This window comes from Dendropsophus ebraccatus, chromosome 5 (assembly GCF_027789765.1).
Source record: "Dendropsophus ebraccatus isolate aDenEbr1 chromosome 5, aDenEbr1.pat, whole genome shotgun sequence".
In the NCBI taxonomy this organism is placed as follows: Eukaryota; Metazoa; Chordata; class Amphibia; order Anura; family Hylidae; genus Dendropsophus; species Dendropsophus ebraccatus.
The window spans coordinates 159,698,508-159,707,046 of record NC_091458.1 but is presented as its reverse complement, the minus strand read 5'-3'; positions in this window follow the sequence as shown (position 1 = coordinate 159,707,046).

The following is an 8,539-nucleotide window of genomic DNA, read 5'->3' as shown; positions in this document are numbered from 1 at the left end:
TTACTTTAACTTCAAGCCCCCCTGGGGTTAGGGTTATTCCCCCCCTGGGGTTAGGGTTATTCCCCCCTGGGGTTAGGGTTATTCCCCCCCTGGGGTTAGGGTTATTCCCCCCTGGGGTAAGGGTTATTCCCCCCCTGGGGTTAGGGTTATTCCCCCCCTGGGGTTAGGGTTATTCCCCCCGGGGTTAGGGTTATTCCCCCCCTGGGGTTAGGGTTATTCCCCCCTGGGGTTAGGGTTATTCCCCCCGGGGTTAGGGTTATTCCCCCTGGGGTTAGGGTTATTCCCCCCCTGGGGTTAGGGTTATTTCCCCTCGGGTTAGGGTTATTCCCCCTGGGGTTAGGGTTATTCTCCCCTGGGGTTAGGGTTATTCTCCCCTGGGGTTAGGGTTATTCCCCTCTGGGGTTAGGGTTATTCCCCCCTGGGGGACTTCTAATACAGCTACACTGATCTCTCATAGAGATCAGTGTAGCTGTATAAGACAGCACCGATCCATATGTCGCTGAGGCCCGGTAAGACCAAGGGATCCCCCCTCCGCGAACGTGCAATAGAAGAAAAATCTTGTAAAATCCCCCATTTGGCTTTTGTATCTTTAATGTTTCCCTGCACATGGTGCATGGTGTGTAATCACAGTATATGAGGGATGGGAATGAGATCACATATATATGACGCACGCACAACGCACACACTTCATGTCTTACCGTATTCATCCGCACTCTTCTGGTTACGCAATAGATCAGTATTAAGGTAAATATTGGGATTTACAATCACTGCACAGTAGTAAAGCTTCCCCATATATCCAGGCTGGAATCTTTCAGAGTAATTAGGGAGTGTATATACTGTATATACTGTATATAATCTATCACCTGATATGGATTCCATCTCCTCATTTACTGATCTGACTTATGAAGTGTTGCTGCATTCCCAAATACCCGGAGAGATTCCGCCCGTTCTGCTTCTCCTCTCTCTGACAGCTTCAGCTTCACAAGTGACCGGCGGCTTCTATACCCCCCCCCCCACCGGCCGTACACTGAAAATACACATAGCCTGGAGAACCCCTTTAAGTACAATCCAGTTCAATACAAGCCTTGAGAGATGGTCTGTCACTGCCCCTTCAAGTCATTGTACCGGTTATAAACCAGTACCATAAGTTAAGATGGGGAAGGTGCTAAACAAAGGTCGGCCTCTGAATCAGGGTGCAGGTAAGTTGTCTTTTGACAGAGACAACTTGAGGAGATACTCTCCAATAAGGATTAGACTGTGCTGGCGAGGACCTTTACAGCTTTGGTTCGGCTGCAGACAGAAGAGAGAGAAAACCGCACATCTGACCTTGCTGTGATATGACACCCATGTGGCGCATGCATGAGTACCAAACCCCGACTTGACTTGAGACAATGGACCTTGCAGCGTGGACTGGCCGGCTCCCTGAGGTAGTTGCACTTCAGGTGTTTAGGTGTTTCTGGAATGTGGGCAGACAGGAAACAGCAGCTCAGGGTCAGGGTAGGCCCTGGCCAGCGGCCAGGCCCCTGGATGAAAACTCTCTCTGGCTCTGGATATAGCTGGCACTAGAGAAAAACTGACTGACCGAACAACCCCCAGGCCTGCTCACCCTTTTATACTAAAGGGAGCGAGCTCTCATTGGTGGAGAGAGGCCTTAGGCAACTTGGCAGCCCATTGGGGAATAAGGAGATACAGGCAAAGCCCTGATAGGCTGACAGTGGGGCAGTGACCCAGACAGACCAACTCTGCAAGAAGGTGGCAGACTTTCACAGCAGAATACTGTAAACCCTTCAGGTACCTTCAGTATACGCTACATCCAAAACAAAAAGAAAAAGCGACTAAGCTATAAGAAATTTGCACGCCCAATCGTCATAAAGTTGCTTCATATTTGATCAAGGTCAGCACCTGCTACATGTCAGTGACTAGAGTAGTGTAATAGTATAACCCTGTATAACATCCGCTGGGGGCTGAATCCCTTTGGGAACACGACCCTTAGCACATAGAAGGCCATGTCCCTCACCGACATGACAGAATCCACAGGATGGCTCAGTGGGTAAGGGTCTGGAGTGTCAGCCTCATGATACTGTTTGAGCCCTCTGGGGCATTATATGAGGGTCAGGCCTTTCTGTAAGGGAGCTGGGCTATAGCTCAGTGGTCTCAGTGCTCTGCCTTATATGTGAGGGACCAGGGCTCAAATCCTAGTTTACCATTTTATTACAAGGTAAGCCATTCATTTTGGCTTTGCTGTCAGGCTGTGTACGTGCTGGGAACCTGGGTTCTAATCCTGGGTCTTGCTGTTATCTGAAACTTTCTTTGGACCTTGACCTTCGCCTTCACTTATTTCCCATAAATCTCAGAGCAGAAGCTGTGGCTCAGGGGGTAAGAACCATGATGACCCCGACAGTCCCAGGTTCAGTCCCCAATGCTGGCGATAGGTGTTGGTCTCCCTGGTACAATACTGGCTTGGTGTGAGTGACCTGGGTTACTACCCAATGCTGGCTATAGGTGATGGTGATGGATACAATGCCCCCTGCTTGCTTGGCATAGAGACCCAGTGCTTCATGTATTGGACTCCATGGCTGATACTAAGGGTGTTAGGGACCCAGGTGTGATCCCCAGTGCTGGCTCCTTGCTAATAGCAGTGCTGGGTCCCTGTTAGGGACTCCATGTACTCTATATAAGAGAGCTGGTGTGGGGGCAGCTCTATATATCTTACAGCAAAAGTGTAGATTTCCTTTATAATCTGACTGATCCTCCCCTTCCTCCCCTTCCTCCCCTTCCTCCCCTTCCTCCCCTTCCTCCCCTTCCTCCCCTTCCTCCCCTTCCTCCCCTTCCTCCCCTTCCTCCCCTTCCTCCCCTTCCTCCCCTTCCTCCCCTTCCTCCCCTTCCTCCCCTTCCTCCCCTTCCTCCCCTTCCTCCTGTTTGCCTAGTGGCCTGGAGGATTAGGTGTCAGACCATGTATTGGGGCTTTGGGTTCTAATCCTGCGCTGTGTATTTTCTGAAACTTTCCTTTCTCCGGACTATAACCTCCATCTTTCCATTTTTCCCACTGACTGTGAGAGCAGGAGCTGTGGCTCAGTGGTCTGAGTAGCCTTTCCAGCCTGTCTATCCTATATGTTGGAGACCAGGGTTCTAATCCTGTATCATCTGCTTATAGGATTTTTCAGTTCCTGTGGCCTAGGTTGCCCATTTTCTGAAACCTTCATTTATTCTGACCTCCATCTTTCCCTTATTCCCGTCGACTCTGGGAGCAGGAGCTGTGGCTCAGGGGGTAAGAACCGTGAGTTCCCAGATGTGGTGCTGCAGTCCCAGGTTCAGAACCCAGTGCTGTCTGCTGTTGTGCTACCAGACCCAGTGCTGGCTTGGTGTGAGTGACCCAGGTTAATACCCATTGCTGGCTAGGTGTTGGGGAGCAGTGACTCCCAGGAGCAGCACCCCCTGCTGGCTTGGCTTAGAGACCCAGGTCCAGGACCCAATGCATCATGTGCTGGTGATGAAGGTGCAATGCTCTGTGCTGGTGTGAGTAACCTGGGGGCAGTACCCTGTGCTAGGAGGGTGCAATCCTGGCCAGCTCCTTGCTAATAGCAGTGCCAGGTCCCTGTTTGTTAGGGACTCCATGTACTCTATATAAGAGAGCTGCCCTGGCTAGGGCAGCTCTTTATAGTTTAGATCGTAGTAGCTAATGAATCTCCTTTATAATATAAAGAATCTCCTTTATAAAAGTTATACTTCTTTTAGAAGGAATCTACTCACCGTCTTATACACATGAAGGAATCTGCACCATTCTCACTGCAACCACCAGGAGATTTGATCCCAGGTCTCCAGCATGAGAAGGTGACCACAGACCCCCTGAACCACTACACCAGTCACTGTTAGAAGGGACTTTTTGATAATGATATAAGTTTCACTCCTCTGAAAATACAATAGAACATACACCTTAAGAAGATTTGACAAGGCCTTTAGGAGATATGAACCCAGGTCTCCAGCATGAGAGGGATAACACAGACCCCCTGAGCCATTACACCAGATACAAGAAGAAAAGACTTTTTGATACTATTATAAGTTTCACTCCTCTGAGAATACATTATAAAATCTGCCTACAACTGAGAATAAAGAGCCTTTAGGTGATTTGAACCCAGGTCTCCAGCATGAAAGGGATAACACATACCCCCTCAGCCATCAGGCCAGTCACTATATGAAGAGACTTTTTCATAATATTATAAGTTTTACTCCTCTGATCATACACTACAATATATGCCTTCAACTGAGAATAAAGGTCCTTGAGGTGATTTGAACCCAGGTCTCCAGCATGTGAGATATAACACAGACCCCCTAAGCCATCACACTGCCCGACAACAAAGTCTTTAGAGACATTACTGGAATCTGCTTATAGGTCAGTTTCCATTATAACAAACCTTTGGCTTTTTCTCCTGAATTCCCAGTGATTGGGGGGGCGTCAGCGCAGGAGCCAGGGAGGTAAGCGGGTGACGGAGTTCTCCTTTAATAAAGATTTCCAAGGGGATTTTTGAGCCTCTGTTGTGATTGATTTTACAGAAATGTTGTCATCTAATTGTTACAAATTTGGACCAGACCTCATGGGGTGTCCAATGGATTCGCAGGAGGTCAAGAAACTTCTGCCTGAAGAAGAATTTGTGGTCAGACAGTATCGGCACCCTTCCTTTGGGGGCTCGTCCGGGATTGGGGCGGACACCTGACCTTTATGCTGGAGGGGACTATATACTAAGCTATAAAAAACGAAGTGAAATGATAAAACAACAGTCCAGAATCATTCTAACAGATAACGTCCATCTGTCATAGACGTCCCGGACAGCCAGTCCTGACTATTGTACGTCCAAAACTTTTTAAATTTACCAAAAGATACTTCCCAGGGATCTAAGTTGTGGTCTAAGGAGTTCTGCACTTGGTCCGGTAGATGCTCTATTTACAAAACGAATGTTCTGCCCTGAACTCTAAACCTTATTCAGACCCGATTACACCTCACCCTGCACACTTCTCTCGCTCCAGGGACTTGACCAAGTTTATTTTGGCAGGGAAGGCTTCTGCTCATACCGAAACACAGAGGTGGTATAGGTCTACCAAATGTCAGGGCTTATTATGAGGCCTCTGTACTGCTGAGAGCCTTGGATTGGCACCGACATGCAGATCTAAAGCAGTGGGTCCGCCTGGAACAAACTTTCACCTCCGTGCCACTTATGTCTCTCCCCTGGATCCACTCTGTGCACCTGGGAAATTTTCTGGATTTCCTCCAAAATGACAGATGGTTCTCTGCTCAGGAACTTTTGGATATTAGAGACCTGACCAATTTGGGTGATTGGAGAGTCAGACAGCTGACACATTTTTTGAGGTCTCTCCCGGAACCATTGGGGTGCACTCTTTTGGGTTCTGATTCATTGCACCACTCTCTTTCTATATTCAATTCTCTGCTCGTTAAGGTTTCCATCCTCACTTTGTGCTGAAGTGGAAGACGGACCCGAATATCACTGTGACTGATAACTAGAAAGGGGGCTCCAATTTACCCACACATCCTCAATAGCTAGTAAATTCCAGGAGGCAGGGTATAAATGATTGGCGAGATGGTATTCCATTATTATTACGTATTATTATTTTTGGTCCTGCCCCGTCCTACGTCCTTTCTGGGAGTCTACGATGTTATCAGTAATAAATTGCAATTTCAAATCCCGAACACCCCGGCTTTCTTTTTATTACACCTGTCTGACATCTCTACCAAGAGACACAAAAAATCTTTACTAAAATGTTTAGTTTATGCAGCTAGAGCCTCCATTCCATCCCGTAGCGCCCAGAGGCAGGAGGGCGTTCTGACAGATTGTACCGATTGGAACCATTTCCATCTGGACGGGTGAGAGTGTCTGTCGCCACTGTCTGTTCCACGTCACCTACTTGCCCTTAGACTCATGAACAATACGGGGAGGGGGACGCAGTACACAGTATCTGTTTTCCATTGAATAACCACAGATCAGGTCGGCTGAGAGCTGTAGTGCCACAAAACCTTGTTATTTGTAAGACTGGACCGAAGGTCTTCATCAGAGATCTGGACCAGTGTAGGTCGGCTGAGACCTTTAGTGCCACAGAACTTTGACATCTTGATTTCAGGTCCCCAGAAGCGGATAAGGCTGGCTGAGACTTGTAGTTCCATAGAGCTGTGGTGTCTGTAGCCAGACCACAGAGGGAATTCTGATCTATTGGAGATGTGTACATGATAGAAGAGAGGCCTTCCGGAATTTTTTAAAGGAAATGTGTGTTTTTCCTCTAATTCTGCTTCATTTATTAAATAATTATAATTTACCAGAGATCCCAGCACCATCTACACATCTGGGCCGACCTTCAATTCCTTCACTCACTGCTATGAGGACCTTCACCTATTGGCTTTTTGGGGACTTGGGGGGGGACGTCGCAGCTCGGTTAACCTCAATACTTGAGCTACACCATTGAGCTACATTTTTGTGGACATCTCTTGAGGTTCCTAGAATTGCCCAAAGGTCCTTGTTCACCTTCCTCTTTGAACTCTTTGGAAGAGACGATTCAAAGGCCTAAATAAAAGGAGAAGTCCAGCCACAGCAATTCCCCCCCCCCCCCCCCCAAAAGGTGGGGGGGGGGGCACATAACAATTGATGGACTGCCCGCTCAGCCAGTCAGTAGCTGGGGCCAGTGGCATAGCTGTCATAGAGGAAGGGAAGGCAGTTGCTATGGGGCCCCTGGGGGGAGGGGGGCCCGGGGATGCACAGGGAAGATAAGAGCCTCCTGTGTCCTTCTGCTTAACCCCTTACTTATTTACTGCAGTGTGTAGGTGACCCAGTGTTCTCTTACATGCTGCAACACAAAAAAGGGTAAATAAGCTAAAGACAATTAGCTCTCTCCGTCACTACTCCTGCACTGATAACCCCTGACCTCTGCAGGAGCTCAGAGAACAGAGGTCAGAGGTTATTAGTGCAGTAGTAGTGAAGGAGAGAGCTAATTGTCTTAAGCTTATTAACCCTTTTTTGTGTTGCAGCATGTAAGAGAACATTGGGTCACTTACACACTGCAGTACATGAGGGGTTAAGCAAAAGGTAGTCTGCTCCTAATAGGCTGTTATAGTTAAATACAGTGGATGGACAGAACAAGTAGACATTGGCTTTCTCCACTGCCAGTGACTTTTGTGGTTGCACGCAGGATTCTGGCTCTGGCCACAAGAGATTTATTTTTGGCCACATCACAGAGTATATATATATATATATAGAGAGAGAGAGAGAGAGAGAGTATAGTGTGTAGGGGAGCCCCTATGGGTTCCCCATGAATCCTAGCTACGCCCCTGATTGCGATCATGACAAGGACTTGCCAAGGCGGGCATCCATCCACAGACAGCCGTTTCGGGATATTTGTCCCTCATCAGTGTGGAGTAGGATTCTGGCTAGTTGGATTTTTTCACTGTTCTCCTTGAGTTCAGCGATTACTCCATTATTTTATTAGCCTTGGTAGCTGCTGCCTGGCACTGATCACTACAGTTGAGGTTACTCTCCACCAATACCCCTCGGTCCTTTTTGGAAGCAATTATACCCCATGTTTTATTATTTAACACATAACTGAATTAATTATTTCTACGGCCCAAATGCATAACCTTACATTTATCCACATCAAACTTCATTTGCTTTTTCACCGCCCAAGCCTCCAGCTTCTCCAAATCCCTCTGTAATATGATATTATCATCTTCTGCACTAATTACTTTACCCAGTTTAGTATCATCTGCAAAAATGGAGATTCTGCTCTGTAGCCCCTCTACAAGATCATTAATAAAAATATTAAAAAGAAGTGGCCCCAACACTGACCCCTGTGGTACCCCACTAGTTACTGTGACCCAACACTGACCCCTGTGTTACCCCACTAGTAACTGTGACCCAACACTGACCCCTGTGTTACCCCACTAGAAACTGTGACCCAACACTGCCCCCTGTGGTACCCCACTAGTAACTGTGACCCAACACTGACCCCTGTGGTATCCCACTAGTAACTGTGACCCAACACTGACCCCTGTGGTATCCCACTAGTAACTGTGACCAAACACTGACCACTGTGGTACCCCACTAGTAACTGTGACCCAACACTGACCCCTGTGTTACCCCACTAGAAACTGTGACCCAACACTGCCCCCTGTGGTACCCCACTAGTAACTAAAACCCAATCAGAGTATGTTCCATCAATGACCACCCTCTGTTTTCTATCACACATCCAGTTACTTACCCATTTAAATATGTTTTCCCCAAGTCCCAGCATCCTCATTTTGTAGACCAACCTTACATGCACAAGATACACAACATCCACAGCCTCCCCCAGGTCCAGTCTATATACACAACGTCCACAGCCTCCCCCAGGTCCCGTCTATATACACAACATCCACAGCCTCCCCCAGGTCCAGTCTATATACACAACGTCCACAGCCTCCCCCAGGTCCAGTCTATATACACAACATCCACAGCCTCCCCCAGGTCCAGTCTATATACACAATGTCCACAGCCTCCCCCAGGTC